The sequence below is a fragment of the Rattus norvegicus genome, chromosome 2 (genome assembly GCF_021556685.1).
Source record: "Rattus norvegicus strain SHRSP/BbbUtx chromosome 2, alternate assembly SHRSP_T2T, whole genome shotgun sequence".
In the NCBI taxonomy this organism is placed as follows: domain Eukaryota; kingdom Metazoa; phylum Chordata; class Mammalia; order Rodentia; family Muridae; genus Rattus; species Rattus norvegicus.
Genome location: NC_141535.1, coordinates 5298174 through 5321801, shown reverse-complemented (window position 1 = coordinate 5321801; position 23628 = coordinate 5298174). Strand labels below are relative to the sequence as shown.

Sequence of the window (23628 nt, the reverse complement as noted above, 5' to 3'; positions counted from 1 at the left end):
GTTAGGATGATATGGAAAGCATGTTTAGAATCTGTGTAGATGTTGAGGGATTATCCCTGTGCCAGTTGAAAGGCGTGGGTAAGGACTACTACTTCAGCCTGTTGACTGGTGGTGTGAGCAGGAAGGGCCTGTGCCTCAGTGTCTGACACTATGGGGCAGCTGACTCTTATGGCTCCTTCACGTAGAAAGGAGCTTCCATCTGTATACCTGTATACCCTCCTGTATGTGTGAAGGGTGAGGTAATAATTCCTCTAAGGTTTTAGTGCAGGGATGAGATAAGGAGTGGTTAGTATTTGGTGGAGAAAGAAGATTAGAAAGGCAGGTGTGATTGAAAGGGAAGTGTGAAGTCTTCTATTAGTGCTACCTGAAGAGAAAGAACCTTGGAGGGAGGTAGATTCTGTAAACCTTTGAAAGGTAGGAGCTGTGACATGTTATAAGAGGAGAAGACCATTATAGGCAACCCAAATGTTAGGTTTTCTTATTCTTGAATAAGGAGTTCAGCAGCTGCTAAAGTACAAACACAAGGTGCCATCCCTGCATGGTTAGATCTAGTTTTTTTGACAGGTATGCTACAGGTGCAAAGGAGGGTCCCAGTTGGTGACCTACATTTCTAAATGTTGGTATCAGGAAATGCTTTTACCTCCAGCTATGATGTCATCTGGTCACCTGAGCATCTGTTGTCAAGGCAACTGTCATCCATTTCCAGCATATATTTCATGTTACCGTTACACCACATTTTACATAAAAGGCAGATCCTTTCTGCCCTCTTCAACTTCTCTCTCCTCTCTTCCCTTTTTTTCCTCTCTTTCTCTCCTACCTCTCTTCACCCCTTTGGCCTTTGTCTCTACCATTCCAATAAACCTCTCCACGTGGAGCCCTGTTAGCCTGGTGTGGTTTGTCCAGACATGAGCCATAGAGCCTCGCTGCAAAAGACAATGTGAAAGGTTGTATGTGTATGGCTACTTAAAAAGACAACCAAAAGCCATCAGTGTCTGAACAAAGAGGAAAGTGAAAGGAAATGGATTCATGGGAGTTCAATCCCATTTTACATTTTATGCCCAGGTTTGGTGCCATAGGAGAACAGCCTATATTATAGTTGGTGACCTCCAAAGGAGCTTGGAGTTTGGTTTAATCTTGTGAAAAGATCAAATGCAGAGAACTCATTCTGAACTGTACAGATCCCATAGGATGCTTTATGCTAAGAAATATAAATCAGTGCTGGAATATTGTTATTGGTTAAACTTAGGCTTTAATACCAAAGTACTCATTTTGGTTCAAACTGAATTTGAACACCTGCAGCGTGAAATACCGAAGAGGGCACCATCCCATATTACCCCATGTACCAGCAGGTCACATGGCACCAATGGGTCATTTGGCCCTGGTGGGCTGTTCTCATCTTGACAGACTTTCTGTTCTGTAGATCCAGAAATCTCTTCACCCAATTTGCTAAGTTACCTTAGAAGGTTACTACCATGACAATCCTCAGACTCGAGCATCCAAATTTATCAGCTGGCGGGGGTGGGGGTTTGGGGTGGGAGTGGGGCTGTACCTATCTCTGGAAATCAGTTGAGAAGCTGTGTAATGGCAAACACCACACAAACTTAATTTAGAATCAACAGGTAATTCAATCACTGGGTAAAACTACTAACATCCTTATTAGTAAGCCATAGTAAATGAAATCCTTCAGTGGCTGATCCTGAGTGATCAGAAATATAAGTGGGAGGCTCTAGTTCATTATATCACCTACCCCATGTTCTCCCACAATCCAACAATCCCAAGTCCTTTTTCTCATCCTCTCTTTCTCCCTCCAACCTGGAAGCCTAACCTGGAAGTATATGTCCAGTGTTTGGTGCCCTGAAATCTTTATTCACTAAGGAAAAGACCTTGCCACAAACAGCCACCATATCAAAAACTAATCCATATGAAATAAGCATGGGCATGGTTGATGTGGATACCACAGGTCATATGGTAAGGTGGAAAGAGAAAAGAAGAAGATAAGTCTTGGATGTTTCTGATCAAGGTAGCCTTGACTACTAAGTGGTAGTAGCAATAGAGTCTGCCCAGGACAAGATAAGGGGTGAGAACCTACACATGAACTTTTCCTCTGACTTTCACATGTGTTTCCACACAAAAGGGTGTGCATTCACACATAAATATATACACATCACACACATGCCACACACACAGAAACACACACACACACACACACACACACACACACACACACAGAGACCACATACATTTATAAAGACAGATGTGCAAAAAAGACACCTAACCCATGGGTATATACCAGCCACACTTGTATATGTGTATATATGTAGGCATGTGTGTACATTTGTCTACTTGAATATTGTAAAATGTTTTTGAGTAATTTAGTAAATATGTAACTTATTTACATGTGTATGTAGATGTCTGTCTGACACAGTGAGATACACATAATAAATGCATAGGTTCTTTGTATATTTGGTTTTGTCATGGAGTATATTGGTTTCTCCATCTTTGTTAATTGACAGTTTTGCTGGATAGAGTAGCCTGGATTTGTGTAGTCTTAGGGTCTGTATGACATCTGCCAAGGATCTTCTGGCTTTAATAGTCTCTGGTGAGAGGTCTGGTGTAATTCTGATGGGTCTGCCTTTATATGTTACTTGATATTTTCCCTTACTGCTTTTAATATTCTTTCTTTGTTTTGTGCATTTGGTGTTTTGACTATTATGTGATGGGACAGATTTCCTTTCTGGTCAATCTATTTGGAGTTCTGTAAACTTATTGTACGTTTATGGGCACGTCTTTCTTTTCTTTAGGGAAGTTTCCTTCTCTAATTTTGTTGAAGGTATTTACTGGACATTTATGTTGGAAATCTTAGCTCTGTTCTATACCTACTATCCTTATGGTTGATCTTTTCATTGTGTCTTGGATTTCCTCAATATTTTGGGTTAGGAGCTTTTTGCGTTTTACATTATCCTTGATGGTTGTGTCAGTGTTTTCTGTTATCTTCTGCCGATGAGATTCTCTCCTCTATATCTTGATGTCTGATTGAAAATACTTGTGTTTCTGTCACCTGATCTTCTTCCTTCTTTTTCCATCTCCAGGGTTGTCACCCTTTGTGCTTTCTTTATTGTCTCTATTTCCATTTTTAATTCCTGGATGACTTTGTTCAATTCCTTTACCTATTAGTTTGTGCTTTCCTGTAGTTCTTCAGGAGATTTCTGTGTTTCATTTTTAAGGGCTTCTATTCCTTACCTGTGCTGTGCTGTATTTCTTTAAGATAGGTATTTATGTCCTACAAAGAATAATAGACCGAAAACTCAAACACAAGGAGAAAAACTAACCCTAGAAAAAACACAAAAGTAATCTTCTTGCAACAAAACCAAAGGAAGAGAAATACACAAATATAATGCCACCTCTAACAACAAAACATAACAGGAAACAACAATCCTAATCTTTAATATCTCTTAATATCAATGGACTCACTTCTTTAATAAAAACACATGGACAAACAGAGTGGATACTTAAAGAGGACTAAGTATTTGCTGCAAACAGGAAACCTGCATAAGTGACAATGACAGATATTACCTCAGAGTAAATTGCTGGAAAATAATTTCCCAAGCAAATGGTCCAAAGAAAAAAGCTGGAGTAGCCATTCTCATATCGAATAAAATCAACTATCAACTAAAAGTTTTCAGAAAAGACAAGGAAGGACACTTCATATTCATCGAAGGAAAAGTCCAACAAGATGAACTCTCAGTCCTGAATATCTATGCTCCAAATGCCAGGGCACTTGCATTCATAAAAGAAACCTTACTAAATGTCAAAGCATATATTGCATGTCACACAGTAACAGTGGGAGATTTCAACACCCCACTTTCATCAATGGACAGCTCATAGAAAGAGAAATTAAACAGAGACATAGAGAAACTAACCTAAGTTATGAGCCAAATGGACTTAACAGATATTAATAGAACTTTTCATCCTAAAACAAAAGAATATACCTTCTTCTTACAACCTCATGGTACCTTCTCCAGGACTGACCATATAATTGATCACAAAACAGACCTCAACAGATATAAGATTGAAATAATTGCATGCATCCTATCAGATTACCATGGACTAAGCCTTGTTTTCAATAACAACAATAGTGACAGAAAGCTCACATATACATGGAAGCTGAATAATACTCTACTCAATGGTAACTTGGTCATGGAAGAAATAAAGAAATAAATTAAAGAATTTTTAGGATTTAATGAAATAAAGGTACAACTTACCCAAACTTATGGAACACAATGAAAGCAGTGCTAAGAGGAAAACTCACAGCTCAAAAAGAAATTGGAGAGAGCATACATTAGCACCTTGACAGAACACCTAAAACCTCTAGAACTAAAAGAAGCAAATGCACACAAGAAGAGCAGAAGGCAGGAAACTGAATTAAACTCAGGGCTGAAATCAACCAAGTAGAAACAAAAAAGGAATATACAAAGAATCAACAAAAGTGGGAGCTGGTTTTTTGAGAAAATCAACCAAATAGATAATAAACCCTTAGCCTGGCTAACCACAGAGTATCCAAATTAACAAATCAGAAATGAAAAGTAAGACATAACAAGAGAATCTGAGGAAATTCAGAAAATGATCTGATCCTACTACAAAAGCTTATATTCAACAATACTGGAAAATCTGTATTGAATGGATAATTTTCTAGGCAGATACCAGGTACAAAAGTTAAGTCAGGATCACACAAAGCATCTAAACAGTCCCATAACTACTAAAGAAATAGAACCGGTTATTAAAAGTCTCCCAATCAAATAAAGCCCAGGACCAGGTGTGTTTAGTGCAGAATTCTATCAGACCTTCATAGAAGATGTCAGACCAACATGGTGCAAACTATTCCACAAAATAGAAAAATAAGGAACACTACCCAAATCCTTCTATGAAACCATAATTATGCTTGTTGTTGTTAAATATTGGCTGCGCCCGTCCAGAAAGAGCACATGAAACCAATACCAACACGGTTTCTTGTGGTGAGATTTAATAATTCCCTTATTGAATACAAAGAGAAGGGGCCAGAGAAAGAACAGAAAAGAGAGTGAGGGTGGAGGGAGTCTGCTTTTATTTGTACTGTGAGGTAAAGATGCCCAGGTAGAGGTGAGACTTGAGCCAAAACGTCTTCTGGGACTGTACGGTGTTACTGCTAAAGGCAACACTTGATACCAACAATGCTTATACCTAAACCACACAAAAAACCAAGAAAGAAAGAGAACTTCAGAGCAATTTCCCTTATGAATATCAAAGCAAAAATACTCAATAAAATTCTTACAAACCAAATCCAAGCAACCATCAAAATGATAATCCATCATGATTAAGTAGATTTCATCCCAAGGATGCAGAGATGGTTCAATATATGGAAATCCATCAATGTTATTCTCTAGAGGGGCAGGCAGTGAAAGGTACCCTGATTCCTGCTGGAGATAGGTTGAATCCCCAGGACACTTAAAGGGGACTGATGGTGCCTTCCCAATTTCCAAGGATAACAGGTCCCCCCAAAGACCCCTTTACAGAGGTTTGAGACAGACCAGTCATGTAGGGCAATGCTGTAAGCCCCTTCAGCACAGGTCATGTAGGCTCAAGACAGATCAGAGGTGGAAGCAGGACCACACCTACAAATAAGTATATGAGGAGGTCTTCCCAAGCTCTCAGGACAAACCAATAGGAAGTACCTTCTGTCAGACACTGACACATTCACAAAACTATTTAAGCACAATGAAAGTCGTGCAGGAATTATTCCATTGTCTATGAGCTTCTGTTATAAGAGCTGTTACTCTGCCACTTGGAGATGAGATCTGCTCTCCAGAAATCATCACTGCCAGAAGATCCCTTGCACTCCTCACTGGCTAGTCAGTCCCCTGCTGGTTCAGCCCAGCCCAGGAAACCAAAGTGGCAGGCAGTGGGGGTAAGGAGAAGGACTGGCACATGGGGTGGCAAAAAAAGGTTCCCTCTCCCTGACTGATATATTTCTCCTTTTACCTTGAAAGGAGAATTATACGAATTCTAGGTTTGGAGATACAAAATTAAAAGAATAAACCCCAAAAGGCCACAGATACAAAATTAAAAGAATAAACCCCAAAAGGCCACAGACCGAGGGCTAAGCCCTACAGCCAGGACTAGCAGGCCATAAAGATAAAGGAGCACAGGAAACACTGTCTAGGCAGGACTGGCAAGCCATAAAGATAAGGAAAGGAATGAAGAACAGACCAGGAGTACTGGATCTGACTCACAGGCCACCTGGCAGGAAGAGATAAGCCCCCAGCCCCCGACATCCAGGATGCCCCAAACCTGCCAATGTGTGTAGCTATACCTTATTACCTCATCATGTGAAATAGCCAATCATATATGAACATGTCTATGTGCCTCGTTTGAATCCACCAATCCCCACAACTATGCATCTGCTTCTGTACGCTCGCTTCTGCTTCCCCGATCCCTATAAAAGCCCCATGCTGGAACTGCTGGGCGCGTAAGTCCTCCGAAGAGACTGTGTTCCTGCAGGTACCTGTGTTTTCCAATAAACCCTCTTGCTGATTGCATCCAAGTGGACTCGGCTTGGTCATTGGGCGCTTGGGACTCCTCCTGAGGGAAAGGTCCTCTCCAGGGGTCTTTCATTATGGGGGCTCGTCCGGGATTTGGAGACCCTCCACCCAGAGATCACCGACCACCTACCGGGAGGTAAGCCGGCCGGTGTTTGTCTTGTCTGTTGTGTCTTGTCCTGTGAACGATCGATCAATAGGCTCAGATCTGGGGACTATCTGGGCGGGCCAGAGAAGGAGCTGACGAGCTCGGACTTCTCCCCCACAGCCCTGGAAGACGTTCCAAGGGTGGTTGGAGGAGAGGGAGATCCGGATCCGTGGCACCTCCGTCCGTTTTCGGAGGGATCCGCACCCTTGATGACTCCGTCTGAATTTTATTGGAGTAGAGGTTCCAAGACCCTCACTGACTCTGTCTGAATTTTTGGTTTCAGTTTTGTACCGAAGCCACGCGGCACGTCTGTTTGTTACTTGTTTGACTGTTGGAATTGTTTGTCTTCTTTGTGACCTGACTGTGGTTTTCTGGACCTGTTGGTGTCTGTTAGTGTCTTTTTGACTTTTGTTTCGTGTTTGAATTTGGACTGACAACTGTGTTTAAAATCTTGGACTGACGACTGTGTTTGAAATCATGAAACTGTTTGCTTTGTTCCTCAAAGAGTTTTACTTGGTCCTGTTGGTGCTTAAGTTAAAAGTTGAAAATAATTTGCTTGAGAGAAATTGTTTTCTGCCAGGAGTTTTATCTTTCTCTCTTGAGCCTCCTCCCCAAGGAGAGATGCCCAGGTTGGGGGGCAGAGAAGCCCCTAAAATAGTTTCAAAAAGAATCTACAACTGTGAAAAACTTTGTTTTGCCAGTCAGGATTAATGTTTTCTTTTCCATGGGCCTATAGCCCACTGAGACAGTTTGGTAAAGGGCTGCTACTAAAGTCCTGAAAGCCCCAAGTGAACTGGTTACAATTCTTTTGTCAGCTGCTTAGTATCTCGCACCCAGGTTCTAACGTCTTTCCATCCTTTTGTTATTAGTTGTTACTAGAAGCCTAGTGTCATTTGGAGGCTGGTTCTCTTGACAGGCAAAGACACCAAGCTGACACTGAAGGGAGGTACTCCTTAAGGGAAAATCTAAGTCCAGAGAGACAGCCGGTAACAGATAGGCTGCCTTTTTTGGCCTTTTTTGTCCAAGAAAGCCTCCTGGTTTAGCTGTGTGACTAAATGCTGTTTGCCCTCTTCAGTGGACCTCTATTCTCAAGATTCTCTTGTTTTCTCACCATCCCATTTGAGGTGCTTGTTAGTAACTCTTATAGGTCTTCTTTACCACTGAGGAAAGACAGAATCCTACTAGAGGCCAGAAAGAATGTTCCAGACATGGGTGGAAGGCCCTCACTCCCGACTGACTTCAATACACCTGAAGGTAGGGAGTGCTCCGGGTCTGCCCCCAGGCTCCAAGGGTGGGTCTACTAGGGGCTGGAAAATGCCCCACCAATCTGGCTAAGATAGGGAAAGGGTATGAAGAGAAAGTTACAGAAATTTGAAGGGTTAAGCTAAGTTGCTGAGAGTTAGTATAAGTTACAGAGAAAGTAAGGTTAAACAAAGAGAAAGAGAAAAGAAGGTAAAAAGAGCAGGAAGCTAGGGAAGAAAAGAGACTAAAAGAAGAGGAAGCTAGAGAGCTAAAGAGAGATAAAAGACAAGAGAGGAGCATATACTGGCCACAGTAGTTAGGGAACCTAGGAAGACAGTACCTGGCAACAGAAGAGAATTCCTGGCTAAAGATCAGTGTGCCTAATGCAAAGAAAAAAAAGACACTGGGTCAGGGACTGCCCCAGAAAGAACAAGAGGGGACACTGGAGAGCCTCTTCGTCCTGGAGTGCTGGCTATGTGCAGAGATAGGAGGGAAGCCTGCCCAGTTGTTTTATGGATACAGGGACCCAATGTTCTGTGCTCCTATGCTCCAGTGGGCCAGTATCCAAAGACCTTGGGTACAGGGGGCTACTGGCAACAAACAATACTTATGGACTGCCCGAAGAACAGTGGACCTTGGCGTGGGCCGGGTAACCCACTAGCTCATGGTCATGCCTGATTGCCCCTATCCCTTGCTCATGAGAAAATTGCTCTCCAAAATGGCTTGCATGGGCTAAAATGGCTGGGTGAGGCCATGTGTATGCATATCTACAGACTGTGAATGTGGAGCTTAAGACCTGTCTCAGTGCACCAGTACCTGATGCTGGGAGATGTGTGGCTCAGTGCTTTTCTGCCTGGAACACGTCACTCCTGCCAGCCGGGCACTAACAATTATCACCCAATCCAGGACTTAAACTGTGATAGAGTGGCTGATTTTTTGCCTTTGAATAGAACGTCCCAAAAGATGGGACCACTGGTCAGCTGCGATGGACTAGATTCTCCACTGGCTGGGGACAATCTGGTCACCTTGCTGCCCAATCCTGACCTGGAGCCACTGCAACATGAGTGTCAAGCACTGGCAGAAGCCCATGGGTGGAGGAAAGACCTCTGCGACTGGCTGATTGACCCCTGCTGAAATCCAAGGCTACCTTCTCTACAGACGGGAACAGTTCTCTTCATGAATGAAGGTCAGAGACAAGTGGGTGCTGCCATGGTGGACAACACAATGTCATCTGGGATGGCTGAACCTCAACCCCCCCTCCCCCATACATCAGTGCCGCAGATGCCTTTGCCATCTCTTGGATGCCCCGGTGAAGCCAACAACTGTGAGTACTATTCATTGCCCAGGACATCAGGAAGGAAGAGATTCAGTGGCATGGGGCAATAACGAAGCAGATAAAGTGGCTCGGGAAATGGCTATGCAGGAGCCTATCCTGGTTGCAGGCCTGCAAGAGACAGCCACTGGGAACTGGGATTGGACTAAGGGATGGACTCACTTAGAAAAGGCCCAAATTGCTTAAAAGATAAAGGACAATGGCACACTTGAGGGGAAAGCTATACTCCCCAGAGAACAAAGAAAAGACTCACTTTGCCAAATACAGAAATGGACTCATTTAGGAGATAAAAAGTTTGTCTAAGTACTTAAGTGTATGTAATAGACTTTAAGATTTTAGCCAGAGAGGCAGTAGAAAGTATAAGGTATGTCAATAAGTGAATGCTTAGCAAGCAAACAGGGCAAAGAGACCTAGAGAGTTTAGTGAAAAGTCGAAGTGAACTTCACTGAGATAAAACCAGAAAAATATAATCACAAGTATCTCCTAGTGCTTGTAGATACTTTTTCAGGAATAGATAGAAGCTTTCCTCACCAAATGAGAGACGGCCTCTGCAATCATCAAGAAGATACTGGAAGAAATCTTCACCGGATTTGGAATGCCCAAGGTAATCTGGTCAGACAACGGCCCTACTTTCATTGCCAAGGTAAGCCAGGGTGTGGCCAAGTATTTAGAGGTCGATTGGAAATTACATTGTATTTACAGACCTCAAAGTTCAGGACAGGTAGAGTAAATAAATAGAACTCTAAAAGAGACCCTGACTAAATTGACCATGGAGACTGGCACAGACTGGGTGGTACTCCTTCCCTTTTGCTCTCTTCAGAGCAAGAAATACCCCTTCCAGATTCAGCCTTACCCCCTTTGAGATCTTATATGGGGCCTCAGCCCCCCTGACTGTATTAGATGATGTTACTGAACCAACATGTCATAGTGCCATAGTAATAATGATTTGTGTGCCAGGCTAAAAGACCTACAGGTGATACAGAAAGAAATCTGCTCACAGCTGACAGCAGCCTATGCCCTGGAGACCCCTGAGTTCCAGGTCGGAGAATGCAGCTACACTGAGCCCAGACATTCGAGCCTCACTGGAAAGGACCATACCTGGTGCTGCTGACCACCCTGACAGCTGTCAATTCTCAGCCCTCACCAGCCGTGTACTAGCTGTTGGGGCTGAGAGCTGGGACCTAGAGGGAAATTCAGTCATGTTTGTCCTGTGTTCTATCAAGATAGGTGTGGGATAGGCTTGATTTCTATTACAAATGATGTAACATTGCATATGTTAGTACTCCTAACACTTCTTGGGACTGTGCCTCAGGGATCACAATCTGTATAAGTTTAGAAGTTCTAAAAGCTAGTCATGACCTTGGTGTGTAGTTTTAGATAGTGTCCAGATTGGAATCCTGATGCTAAAGATTTAGTAAGAAAAAAAAGAGTTGAGAATTACTTAAGGCTATCTAGGTGCTGCAAGGGCAGCACAAGGACATCTGCCATTGCCCTGAAACGCAAGGCTTATAGAGAATTTAGAACTGCCATTGACTCAGATATAAAAAGTGTGAAAGACTTTTTAGCTGACCTCCAAGAATACCTAACCTCCCTCTCATATGTAGTCCTTCAGAATAGGAGAAGATTAGACCTGATATTCCTTAAAGAAGGAATCTGTGTGCTACACTGAAAGAATGTTGCTTCTATGCAGACCATTCAGGAGTAATTAAAGACTCCATGAAAGAATAGGAATTCAAGGCCTATACCTAAACATAGCAAAAGCCATATACAGCAAACCAGTTGCTAACATTAAACTAAGTGGAGAGAAACTTGAAGCAATCCCACTAAAATCAGGGACTAGACAAGGCTGCCTACTTATTCAATATAGTTATTGAATAACTCTCTCCCTACTTATTCAATATAGTTCTTGAAATTCTAGCCAGAGCAATCAGACAAGAAAAGGAGGTCAAGGGGATACAGATCAGAAAAGAAGAAGTCAAAATATCAATATTTGCAGATGATATGATAGTATAATTCAGTGATCCCAAAAGTTCCACCAGAGAACTACTAAAGCTGATAAACAACTTCAGTAAAGTGGCTGGGTATAAAATTAACTCAAATAAATCAGTAGCCTTCCTCTACACAAAGGAGAAACAAGCCGAGAAAGAAATTAGGGAAATGACACCCTTCATAATAGACCCAAATAATATAAAGTACCTCGGTGTGACTTTAACCAAGCAAGTAAAAGATCTGCACAATAAGAACTTCAAGACACCGAAGAAGGAAATTGAAGAAGACCTCAGAAGATGGAAAGATCTCCCATGCTCATGGATTGGCAGGATTAATATAGTAAAAATGGCCATTTTACCAAAAGCGATCTACAGATTCAATGCAATCCCCATCAAAATACCAATCCAATTCTTCAAAGAGTTAGACAGAACAATTTGCAAATTCATCTGGAATAACAAAAAACCCAGGATAGCTAAAACTATCCTCAACAATAAAAGGACTTCAGGGGGAATCACTATCCCTGAACTCAAGCAGTATTACAGAGCAATAGTGATAAAAGCTGCATGGTATTGGTACAGAGACAGACAGATAGACCAATGGAATAGAATTGAAGACCCAGAAATGAACCCACACACCTATGGTCACTTGATTTTTGACAAAGGAGCCAAAACCATCCAATGGAAAAAAGATAGCATTTTCAGCAAATGGTGCTGGTTCCATTGGAGGTCAACATGTAGAAGAATGCAGATTGATCCATGCTTATCACCCTATACAAAGCTAAAGTCCAAGTGGATCAAGGACCTCCACATCAAACCAGTCACACTCAAACTAATAGAAGAAAAACTCGGGAAGAATCTGGTACACATGGGCACTGGAAAAAATTTCCTGAACAAAACACCAATGGCTTATGCTCTAAGATCAAGAATCGACAAATGGGATCTCATAAAACTGCAAAGCTTCTGTAAGGCAAAGGACACCGTGGTTAGGACAAAACGGCAACCAACAGATTGGGAAAAGATCTTTACCAATCCTACTACAGATAGTGGCCTTATATCCAAAATATACAAAGAACTCAAGAAGTTAGACCGCAGGGAGACAAATAACCCTATTAAAAAATGGGGCTCAGAGCTAAACAAAGAATTCCCAGCTGAGGAATGCCTAATGACTGAGAAACACCTAAAGAAATGTTCAATATCTTTAGTCATAAGGGAAATGCAAATCAAAACAACCCTGAGATTTCACCTCACACCAGTGAGAATGGCTAAGATCAAAAACTCAGGTGACCGCAGATGCTGGAGAGGATGTGGAGAAAGAGGAACACTCCTCCTTTGTTGGTGGGGTTGCAGGCTGATACAACCATTCTGGAAATCAGTCTGGAGGTTCCTCAGTAAATGGGTCATTGAACTGCCTGAGGATCAAGCTATACCACTCTTGGGCATATACCCAAAGATTCCCCAACATATAAAAAGACATGTGCTACACTATGTTCATCGCAGCCTTATTTAAAATAGCCAGAAGCTGGAAAGAACCCAGATGCCCTTCAACAGAGGAATGGATACAGAAAATGTGGTACATCTACACAGTGGAATATTACTCAGCTATCAAAAACAATGACTTTATGAAATTCGTAAGCAAATGGTTGGAACTGGAATATATCATCCTGAGTGAGCTTACCCAATCACAGAAAGACACACATGGTATGCACTCATTGATAAGTGTCTATTAGCCCAAATGCTTGAATTACCTTAGATGCCTAGAACAAATGAAACTCAAGATGGATGATCAAAATGTGAATGCTTCACTCCTTCTTTAAAAGGGGAACAAGAATACCCTTGGCAGGGAATAGAGAGGCAAAGATTAAAACAGAGACTGAAGGAAAACCTTCAGAGCCTGCCCCACATGTGGCCCATACATATACAGTCACCCAATTAGACAAGATGGATGAAGCAAAGAAGTGCAGACCAACAGGAGCCGGATGTAGATCGCTCCTGAGAGACACAGCCAGAATACAGCAAATACATAGGCGAATGCCAGCAGCAAACCCCTGAACAGAGTATAGGACCCCCGTTGAAGGATTCAGAGAAAGAACAGGAAGAGCTTGAAGGGGCTCGAGACCCCATATGTACAACAATACCAAACAACCAGAGCTTCCAGGGACTAAGCCACTACCTAAAGACTATACATGGACTGACCCTGGACTCTGACCTCATAGGTAGCAATGAATATCCTAGTAAGAGCACCAGTGGAATGGTAAGCCATGGGTCCTGCTAAGACTGAACCCCCAGTGAACTAGACTGTTGGTGGGAGGGCTGCAATGGGGGGAAACCGGGGAAGGGAATAACACTTGAAATGTATATAAGAAATACTCAAGTTAATTAAAAAAAAATAGGTATTTATATCCTACGAAGAATAATAGACCGAAAACTCAAACACAAGGAGAAAAACTATCCCTAGAAAAAGCACAAATGTAATCTTCTTGCAACATAACCAAAGGAAAAGAAATACACAAATATAATTCCACCTCTAACAACAAAAAGTAACACGAAACAACAATCCTAATCTTATTATCTCTTAATATCAATGGACTCACTTCTCTAATAAAAACACATGGACAAACAGAGTGGATACTTAAAGAGGACTAAGTATTTGCTGTAAAAAGGAAACCTGCATAAGTGACAATGACAGACATTACCTCAGAGTAAATTGCTGGAAAATAATTTCCCAAGCAAATGGTCCAAACAAAAAAGCTGGAGTAGCCATTCTCATATCGAATAAAATCAACTTTCAACTAAAAGTTTTCAGAAAAGATAAGGAAGGACTTCATATTCATCGAAGGAAAAGTCCAACAAGATGAACTCTCTGTCCTGAATATCTATGCTCCAAATGCCAGGGCACTTGCATTCATAAAAGAAACATTACTAAAGCTCAAAGCACATATTGCATGTCACACAATAACAGTGGGAGATTTCAACACCCCACTTTCATCAATGGACAGCTCATAGAAAGAGAAATTAAACAGAGACATAGAGAAACTAACCTAAGTTATGAGCCAAATGGACTTAACAGATATTAATAGAACATTTCATCCTAAAACAAAAGAATATACCTTCTTCTTACAACCTCATGGTACCTTCTCCAGGACTGACCATATAATTGATCACAAAACAGACCTCAACAGATACAAGATTGAAATAATTGCATGCATCCTATCAGATTACCATGGACTATGGCTTGTTTTCAATAACAACAATAGTGACAGAAAGCACATGTATACATGGACGCTGAATAACACTCTACTCAATGATAATTGGTCATGGAAGAAATAAAGAAATAAATTAAAGAATTTTTAGGATTTAATGAAAATAAAGGTACAACGTACCCAAACTTATGGAACAGAATGAAAACAGTGCTAAGAGGAAAACTCACAGCTCAAAAAGAAATTGGAGATAGCATACATTAGCACCTTGACAGAACACCTAAAACCTCTAGTACTAAAAGAAGCAAATGCACCCAAGAAGAGCAGAAGGCAGGAAATTGTATTAAACTCAGGGCTGAAATCAACCAAGTAGAAACAAAAAAGGAATATACAAAGAATCAACAAAAGTGGGAGTTGGTTTTTTGAGAAAATCAACAAGATAGATAATAAACCCTTAGCCTGGCTAACCAGAGGGCACAGAGTATCCAAATTAACAAATCAGAAATAAAAAGTAAGACATAACCAGAGAATCTGAGGAAATTCAGAAAATGATAAGATCCTACTACAAAAGTTTATATTCATCAATACTAGAAAATCTGTATTGAGTGGATAATTTTCTAGACAGATACCAGGTACAAAAGTTAAGTCAGGATCACACAAAGCATCTAAACAGTCCCATAACTAGTAAAGAAATAGAAGCGGTTATTAAAAGTCTCCCAATCAAATAAAGCCCAGGACCAGGTGTGTTTAGCGCAGAATTCTATCAGACCTTCACAGAAGATGTCATACCAATATGGTGCAAACTATTCCACAAAATAGAAAAATAAGGAACACTACCCAAATCCTTCTATGAAACCATAATTATGCTTGTTGCTGTTAAATATTTGCTGTGCCCGTCCAGAAAGAGCACACGAAACTAATACCAACATGGTTTCTTGTGGTGAGATTTAATAATTCCCTAATTAAATACAAGGGGAAGGGGCCAGAGAAAGAACAGAAAAGAGAGTGAGGGTGGAGGGAGTCTGCTTTTATTTGTACTGTGAGGTAATGATGCCCAGGTGGAGGTGAGACTTGAGCCAAAACGTCTTCTGGGACTGTAAGGTGTTACTGCTAAAGGCAGCACTTGATACCAACAATGCTTATACCTAAACCACACAAAAAAAAAACAAGAAAGAAAGAGAACTTCAGAGCAATTTCCCTTATGAATATCAAAGTAAAATACTCAATAAAATTCTTACAAACCAAATCCAAGCAACCATCAAAATGATAATCAATCATGATTAAGTAGATTTCATCCCAAGGATGCAGAGATGGTTCAATATATGGAAATCCTTCAATGTAATTCATTAGAGGGGCAGGCAGTGAAAGGTACCCTGATTCCTGCTGGAGATAGGTTGAATCCCCAGGACACTTAAAGGGGACTGCTGGTGCCTTCCCAATTTCCCAGGATAACAGGTCCCACCAAAGACCCCTTTCAGAGGTTTGAGAGAGACTAGTCATGTAGGGCAATGCTGCAAGCCCCTTCAGCACAGGTCACGGAGGCTCAAGACAGATCAGAGGTGGAAGCAGGACCACACCTACAAATAAGTATATGAGGAGGTCTTCCCAAGCTCTCAGGACAAACCAAGAGGAAGTTCCTTCTGTCAGACACTGACCCATTCACAAAACTATTTAAGCACAATGAAAGGCATGCAGGAATTATTCCATTGTCTATGAGCTTCTGTTATAAGAGCTGTTACTCTGCCACTTGGAGATGAGATCTGCTCTCCAAAAATCATCACTGCCAGAATCTCCCTTGCACTCCTCACTGGCTAGTCAGTCCCCTAATGATTCAGCCCAGCCCAGGTAACCAAAGTGGCAGGCAGTGGGGGCAAGGAGAAGGACCTGCACTTGGGGTGGCAAAAAAAGGATCCCCCTCCCTGCCTGAGATCTTTCTCCCTTTATCTGTACCCACACAACTAGCCAGGCTGGTCAGAGATCACTGCGGAGAGCACTCTGGCACCAGAGCCCTACAATGTAGTGCTGGAACAATGATCAACAAAACTGCAGTTCGGGAAGGTGAGTCACCTCCCCCAACTGTGGAGACTAGCAACCTACCTTTTCCTGCTGAGTTTTCATTCAGCACCATCTCAAGCTTAGGTCAAGCTGAAGGGGCAACTGAAGGCTCCTGGCCAGAGATACTCTCTGGAGTTGGCTGAAGGTCCCTCTAGCCCCTGTCTAAATCCTGACAGCATGCAAAACAGCCTGCAATCAGTTTGGCAGTCTCCCTATCTAACCTGATAAAGCAGCAGACACTTAAAGCCACAGGGCACCTGCTCATTCTTTAATCTGCAGGAAGGCTTAACCTTTTGGACTCCTGTGGAATCCACCAAGGCCAATAGGCCAAGGGAATGTTCCCATTGGACAAACCATTTTCCTCTTTTCTGTAACAGACACCAGCACAAAAACACAATATTAAAAAAAAAATTCCTCAGTTCCTGCACCCCTCCCCCGGCAGTGTTCTTGCAGCTTTTCACAGCCCAACACCCACCCTGTGGCAGTGTGGGGTAAGTGGGGTAAGTGGTCAAACTTCTAAGTCCTGTATCACCTAGGGGATGAGCCCTGTGGCTGAGCTGATGCAGAAAACCCCCAAGGCTTCAAAGGAGACACTAAACAGTCTGTCTGCTCCTCCCCCCCCCCCCCAGGGCAGGACTCCATTAAAAAAACAAAGGAGTTTCCACCTGCCTCTCCCCTTACTCCACCTTCCCCCATCCAACTAAGGAGATCTCTCCTTAGAGGTAGTGGATAAAACAGCCAACCAGATAAAGACCACATTAGGGCAGAAGATATCACCTATACAGACAATGGAATACCCAAGGAGACCCAAAATGTTCCCTACAAATCACCCCCAATTCTATGGGCCACTGTTGACAGCACACCTAAAAGCTCTAGAACAAAAAGAAAGAGGAGTAGAAGGCAGGAAATAATCAAAATCAGACCTGAAATCAACCAAGTACAAACAAAAATGAGTATACAAAGAATCAGCAAAACCAAGAGCTGGTTCTTTGAGAAAATCAACATGATAGATAAACCCGTAGACTAACCGGAGATCACAGAAAGGGTATCCAAATTAACAAAATCAGAAATGAATAGGGAGGCATAACAGCAGCATCTGAAGTAATTAAAAAAAAATTACATCCTACTACAAAAGCCTATATTCAACAAAACTGGAAAATCTGGAGGAAATGGACAATTTTCTAGACAGATACCAGGTACCAAAGCTAAATCAGGAACCATTACAACACCCCCATAACTCTTAAGAAATAGAAGCAGTTATTGTTATTAAGAGTCTCCCAACCAAAAAGAGCCCAGGTACAGATGGATTCAGGTCTGGATTCTACCAGACCTTCACAGAAGACCTCATACTAATACTGTTCAAACCAATTTCCCTTATGATTATTGATGCAAAAATACCCTTGAATGTGTTAAAACAGAATTCAAGAACACATCCAAATGATCATCCATCATAATCAAGTAGGCTTCATGCCAGGGATGCAGGGATTGTTTAATATACAAAAATCCATCAATGTAATCCACTATATAAACTAACCCAAAAATAAGAATGACATGGTCATTTGATTAGATGCTGAAAAAGCATTTGACAAAGTTCAACACCTCTTCATAATAAAAGTCTTGGAAAAATCAAGAATTCAAGTCCCATATCTGTATATAGTAAAAGCAATATACAGCAAACCAGTAGCTAACATCATACTAAATGGAGAGAAAATTGAAGCAACCCAACTAAAATCAGGAACTAAACAAGACTGCCCACTCTCTCCCTACTTATTCAATCTAATAGTCGAAGTCATAGCCAGAGCAATCAGACAGTGAAAAGAGGCCAAAGGGATACAAATTTGAAAGGAAGAAATCAAATTATCACTATTTGCAGATGATATGATAGTATAGTTAAGTGACCCCAAAAGTTCCACCAGAGAACTATTTAACCTGACAAACAACTTCAGCAAAGTGCCGAGGTATGAAATTAACTCAAACAATTCAGTACCCTTCTTCTACTCAAAGGATAAACAGGCTGAGAAAAAAATTAAGGAAATGACACCCTTCACAATATTCCCAAGTAATATAAAATATCTTGGTGTGACTTTAACCAAGCAAACGAAAGATCTGCATGACAAGAGCTTCAAGTCTCTTAAGAAAAAGATTGAGGAAGAACTGAGAAGATGGAAAGGTCTTCCATGCTCATGGATTGGCAGGATTAATATAGTAAAGATGGCCATTTTGCCAAAAGCAATCTATAGATTCAATACAATCTCCATCAATATCCCTACTCAATTCTTTATTGAGATAAAAAGAGCAATTTGCAAAACCCAGGATAGCGAAAATTATACTCAAAATGAAAAGAACTTCTGTGAGAATCACCATCACTGACTTCAAGCAGTATTACAGAGGAATCTTCATAAAAACTGTATGGGATTGGTACAGAGACAGACTGATAGAAGAGTGGAATAGAATTGAAGACCCAGAAATAAACCCACACACCTATAGTCACTTGATCTTAGACAAAGGAGCTAAAACCATCCAATGGCAGAAAGATAACATTTTCAACAAATTGGAGGTCAGCATGTAGAAGAATGCAAATTGATCCATTCTTATTACCATGTACAAAGCTTAAGTCCAAGTGGATCAAGGGCCTCCATATCAAACCAGATACACTCACACTAAGAGAAGAAAAAATGAGGAAGTGTCTCGAACACATGGGCACTGGGCAAAATTTCCTGAACAAAACAACAATGGCTCATGCTCTAATATCAAGAATCGACAAATGGGACCTCATAAAGCTGTAAAGCTTTTGTAAAGCTAATGACACTGTCAATAGGATAAAATGGCAACCAACAGATTGGGAAAACATCTTTACCAATCCTACATCTGATACAGGGGTAATACCTAAAACATACAAAGAACTCAAGAAGTTAGAATCCAGAGAGTGAAATAACCCTATTAAAAATGGGGTACAGAACTAAACAAATCATTCTCAGCTGAGGATTATCGAATGGCCAAAAAAAAACTAAAGAAATGTTTAACATCCTTAGTCATCAGGGAAATGCAAATCAAAACAACCCTGAGATTCTATTTCACACCATTCAGAAAAGCTAAAATAAAAAACTCAGTTGACAGCAGATGCTGGGGAGGATGTGGAGAAAGAGGAACACTCTTCCATTGCTGGTGGGATTGCAAACTGGAACAACCACTTTGGAAATCAGTCTGGAGTTTCCTCAGAAAATTGGAGATTGCACTACCTGAGAACCCAGCTATACCTCTCTTAATCATATACCCAAAGATGTTCCAACATACAACAAAGACACATGCTCCACTATGTTCATATCAGCCTTCTTTATAATAGCCAGAAGCTGGAATGAACCCATATGCCCTTCAAAAGAGGAATGGATTCAAAAAAGTGGTACATCTACTCAGTGGAGTACTACTCAGCTATCAAAAATAATGACTTCATGAAATTCATAGGCAAATGGAATGAACTAGAAAATATCATCCTGAGTGAGGTTACTCAATCAAAGGAAAACACACTTGGTATGCACTCATTGATAAGTGGATATTAGCCAAAAAGCTCGAATTACCCAAGATGCAATCCACAGACCACAGGAAGCTCAAGAAGAAGGATTAACAAAATTCAGATGCTCCCACTCCTTAAAAGGGGATATATATATATATATATATGTGTATGTATATATATATGTATATATGTATATATGTATATATATATATATATATATATATATATATGTATGTATACTAGATACGATTGATGAAGTAATAAAATGCATCTTGATAGGAACCGGATATAGATCTCTCTTGAGAGACACATCCAGAGGATGTCCAATACAGAAGTCAATGCTAGCAGCAAACCACTGATCTGAGAACAAGACCCTTGGAGGGAATTAGACGAAATATTGAAACAGTTGAAGGAGCATGCAACCCCATCAAACCAACAACGCCAACCAAACAGAGCTTCCAGGGCCTAAACCAGGACGGAAAGACTATACATGGAATAATCCAGGACTCCAACCGCATATATAGCAGAGAATAGACTTGTTGGGGCACCAGGGGAAGGGGAAGCCCCTGATCTTGCCAAGGTTGGACCACCAATACAGGGGAATATGGGGGGGGGATAAAGTGGATATATATGGGGAATACCTGTATGGGGAAGGGGGATGGGAGGGAATGGGTGCTTATATACAGGAAATTGGGAAGGGGAGTAATGTTTGAAATATAAGAAAAGAAATATATCTAATAAAAATTTTTAAAAAATTAAAATTTAGGAACCAAGAAGATGCCAATGCCAGTTCTAGCTATAATGTTTAGGTCCTGAGATGGAGAAGGGGAGTTAACAAAAGTGAAGACACTGACCATCTTTTGATTTTCAGGCAAGTGGCCACAAATAACTTGAGCCTTCTATATTTATACAATGACAATTGTGCTTACCCAAGCAGTGATATCATTGCTTACATTATTAAAAGAAATCATAATATCCACATTTCAAAAGCTCTATCTTTACACAAATCCCCCAATAGTTCCCCTTCCTCCTTCTCCCATTCCTTGGATCAGTCACCACCTAAACTTATTTTGCATTAAAAAGCACAATTTCAGCAAGACAAAAGAGATGTCTGGCCAGGCTTGTCCTGTAAACAGGAAGACATACCTGTCTGGTAGCAAACATGGTTACATAGTTATGCATAGTGAGAGGCCGAATTAAACATTTGTTGGTAAACTATTTCTAGTTATTATCTCCTATCATAATTCCCTTTTAATTGCAGACAGACAAGTTCATTTTACAAAGCAGATCTTCTAGACATCTTTCTAATATATAGATCTTTGTAAGATGTAATCATTCTAAGAGCCATTTTCAAGTCTCTATCAATCCAACATAATGTCTGCATTTTCCATGTCTCTACTGATCAGATATAGCTTCTTAAAAACAGTTATGTAAGCAGGACCTACCTCTCTCCACAACTGACACAGACTTGCTCAGTGTGACTGGGTACTTCTCTAAAGATATGATTATAAGTCTCAAATTCCCAGGATTTATTGTAACATCTGGAGGATTGATAGATACAAAAAGAGGTGAAGAACATTTTATGCCTTGAAAGAGTTTTGAGAAAAATGTAGAATCATCCACAGTGACTTAGTCTGTGTGACTCCAGATGGCCTTGTCCATGACTGATGAAGTGCTACAGTTTTGATAATGACTTTATGCAGTACAATGAAGGAACGGAGAGCTTGTAGGGCATGCAAACTTGGTACTAAATATTAAGGCCACCAAATTTACCTTGTCAACTGAGAAGTGGTTTCCATGGACTTGCCATAGTAGAATCCTGTCACTGAAGCACTCATATGCTATTCCTTGCAGCAGCTACATGGCCACTGCCAGAAAGAGGTCGCACCTCTGCTAAATTATTTCTGATACATGCATGAGGATCTGAGTGCAGCCTCCAGAGAACATGTAAAAAGTCATGGGACTGTGTTCCAAGCTAATCATCCTGGTGCCTGTGAAATGGAGAAGAAAGAAACCCTGTGGCTTGACAGAGCCCCAGTCTACCTAAATTGGTAATTCCATGGTCAGCTTGAGACCACATCACAAAATCAATACAGTAGAGAGTGACTGAGAATGATACCCAGTATTGACCTTTGACCTCCTTATTCACACCTGTGGACATGCAACTGCAGACACATGGGCCCCCACACAAACATGTACACACAAAGTACTGTGACCTTATAAGGAGACTCAAGCCTCTTTAGAAAGTTTCATGTCATTGTTTACCCTGCAACATCTCTCATACAGCACACTGTTCCTTATTGTTTGCACTTTATCTTTTATCATTATATTCATTCAGCCTCCTTGTCTTTAGGCAACAGAAATCATTTTTTAACTTATTTTTACAGGAGACTGGAGACTTGACGGAGAAGTTAAGCACATGTACTACTTCTGAAGAAGACCCATGTTAGATTCAAAGAACAAGATGACTCATAATCACTGGTAATTTCAGTTTCAGGGACCCAATACCCTTCGTTTTCTAGCCTCCACAGGCAACCCTATGCAGGCAAATATTCACACATAATTTAATAAAGAAACAGCCCCACACACACATGTTTACAATTTAAATTATTTTCTGGCCTTATTTTTTTTACTAGGACAAAGAGGGTAAAATTATTCAATCTACTTCATATTTCTGAAGGGGAACAACATTTTGCCTTCTCAATAGGAGACAAACCTCTCCAGATTTAGAGGCATCTAAATCCAAGTTGACAAAAGTGTCCATCATATACACTAATATGCCTTTTGAATTGTCTTTTACTTTTCCATAATGGGTATTGCTTACAATTGTGTTGCTACAGATTTGGTTTTACCACAGGCTTCTCTGATGCTCTGAGCAGCTTTGATTTTAATTTCTTTTTTTTTTCTTTTTTTTTTCTTTTTTTTTATTAACTTGAGTATTTCTTATATACATTTCGAGTGTTATTCCCTTTCCCGGTTTCCGGACAGACATCACCCTCCCCCCTCCCCTTCCTTGTGGGTGTTCCCCTCCCAAACCTCCCCCCATTGCCGCCCTCCCCGCATAGTCTAGTTCACTGGGGGTTCAGTCTTAGCAGGACCCAGGGCTTCCCCTTCCACTGGTGCTCTTACTAGGATATTCATTGCTACCTATGGGGTCAGAGTCCAGGGTCAGTCCATGTATAGTCCTTAGGTAGTGGCTTAGTCCCTGGAAGCTCTGGTTGCTTGGCATTGTTGTACATATGGGGTCTCGAGCACCTTCAAGCTCTTCCAGTTCTTTCTCTGATTCCTTCAACAGGGGACCTATTCTCAGTTCAGTGGTTTGCTGCTGGCATTCGCCTCTGTATTTGCTGTATTCTGGCTGTGTCTCTCAGGAGCGATCTACATCCGGCTCCTGTCGGTCTGCACTTCTTTGCTTCATCCATCTTGTCTAATTGGGTGGCTGTACATGTATGGGCCACCTGTGGGGCAGGCTCTGAATGGGTGTTCCTTCAGTCTCTGTTTTAATCTTTGCCTCTCCCTTCCCTGCCAAGGGTATTCTTTTTCCTCATTTAAAGAAGGAGTGAAGCATTCACATTTTGATCA

At 41.1% G+C, this 23628-nt stretch overlaps 1 long non-coding RNA gene across 1 annotated transcript; it reads left to right on the top strand.

The window, feature by feature from the left end:
- The first annotated feature begins 6422 nt into the window (after nt 1-6422).
- LOC147995942 (uncharacterized) lies at nt 6423-22653 on the top strand. Its single transcript, XR_015670230.1, has 7 exons — nt 6423-6711; nt 7845-7974; nt 8913-9938; nt 20326-20626; nt 20813-20917; nt 21901-22097; nt 22434-22653. It is a non-coding gene; the product is annotated as an uncharacterized LOC147995942 (long non-coding RNA).
- Nucleotides 22654-23628: the final 975 nt, after the last annotated feature.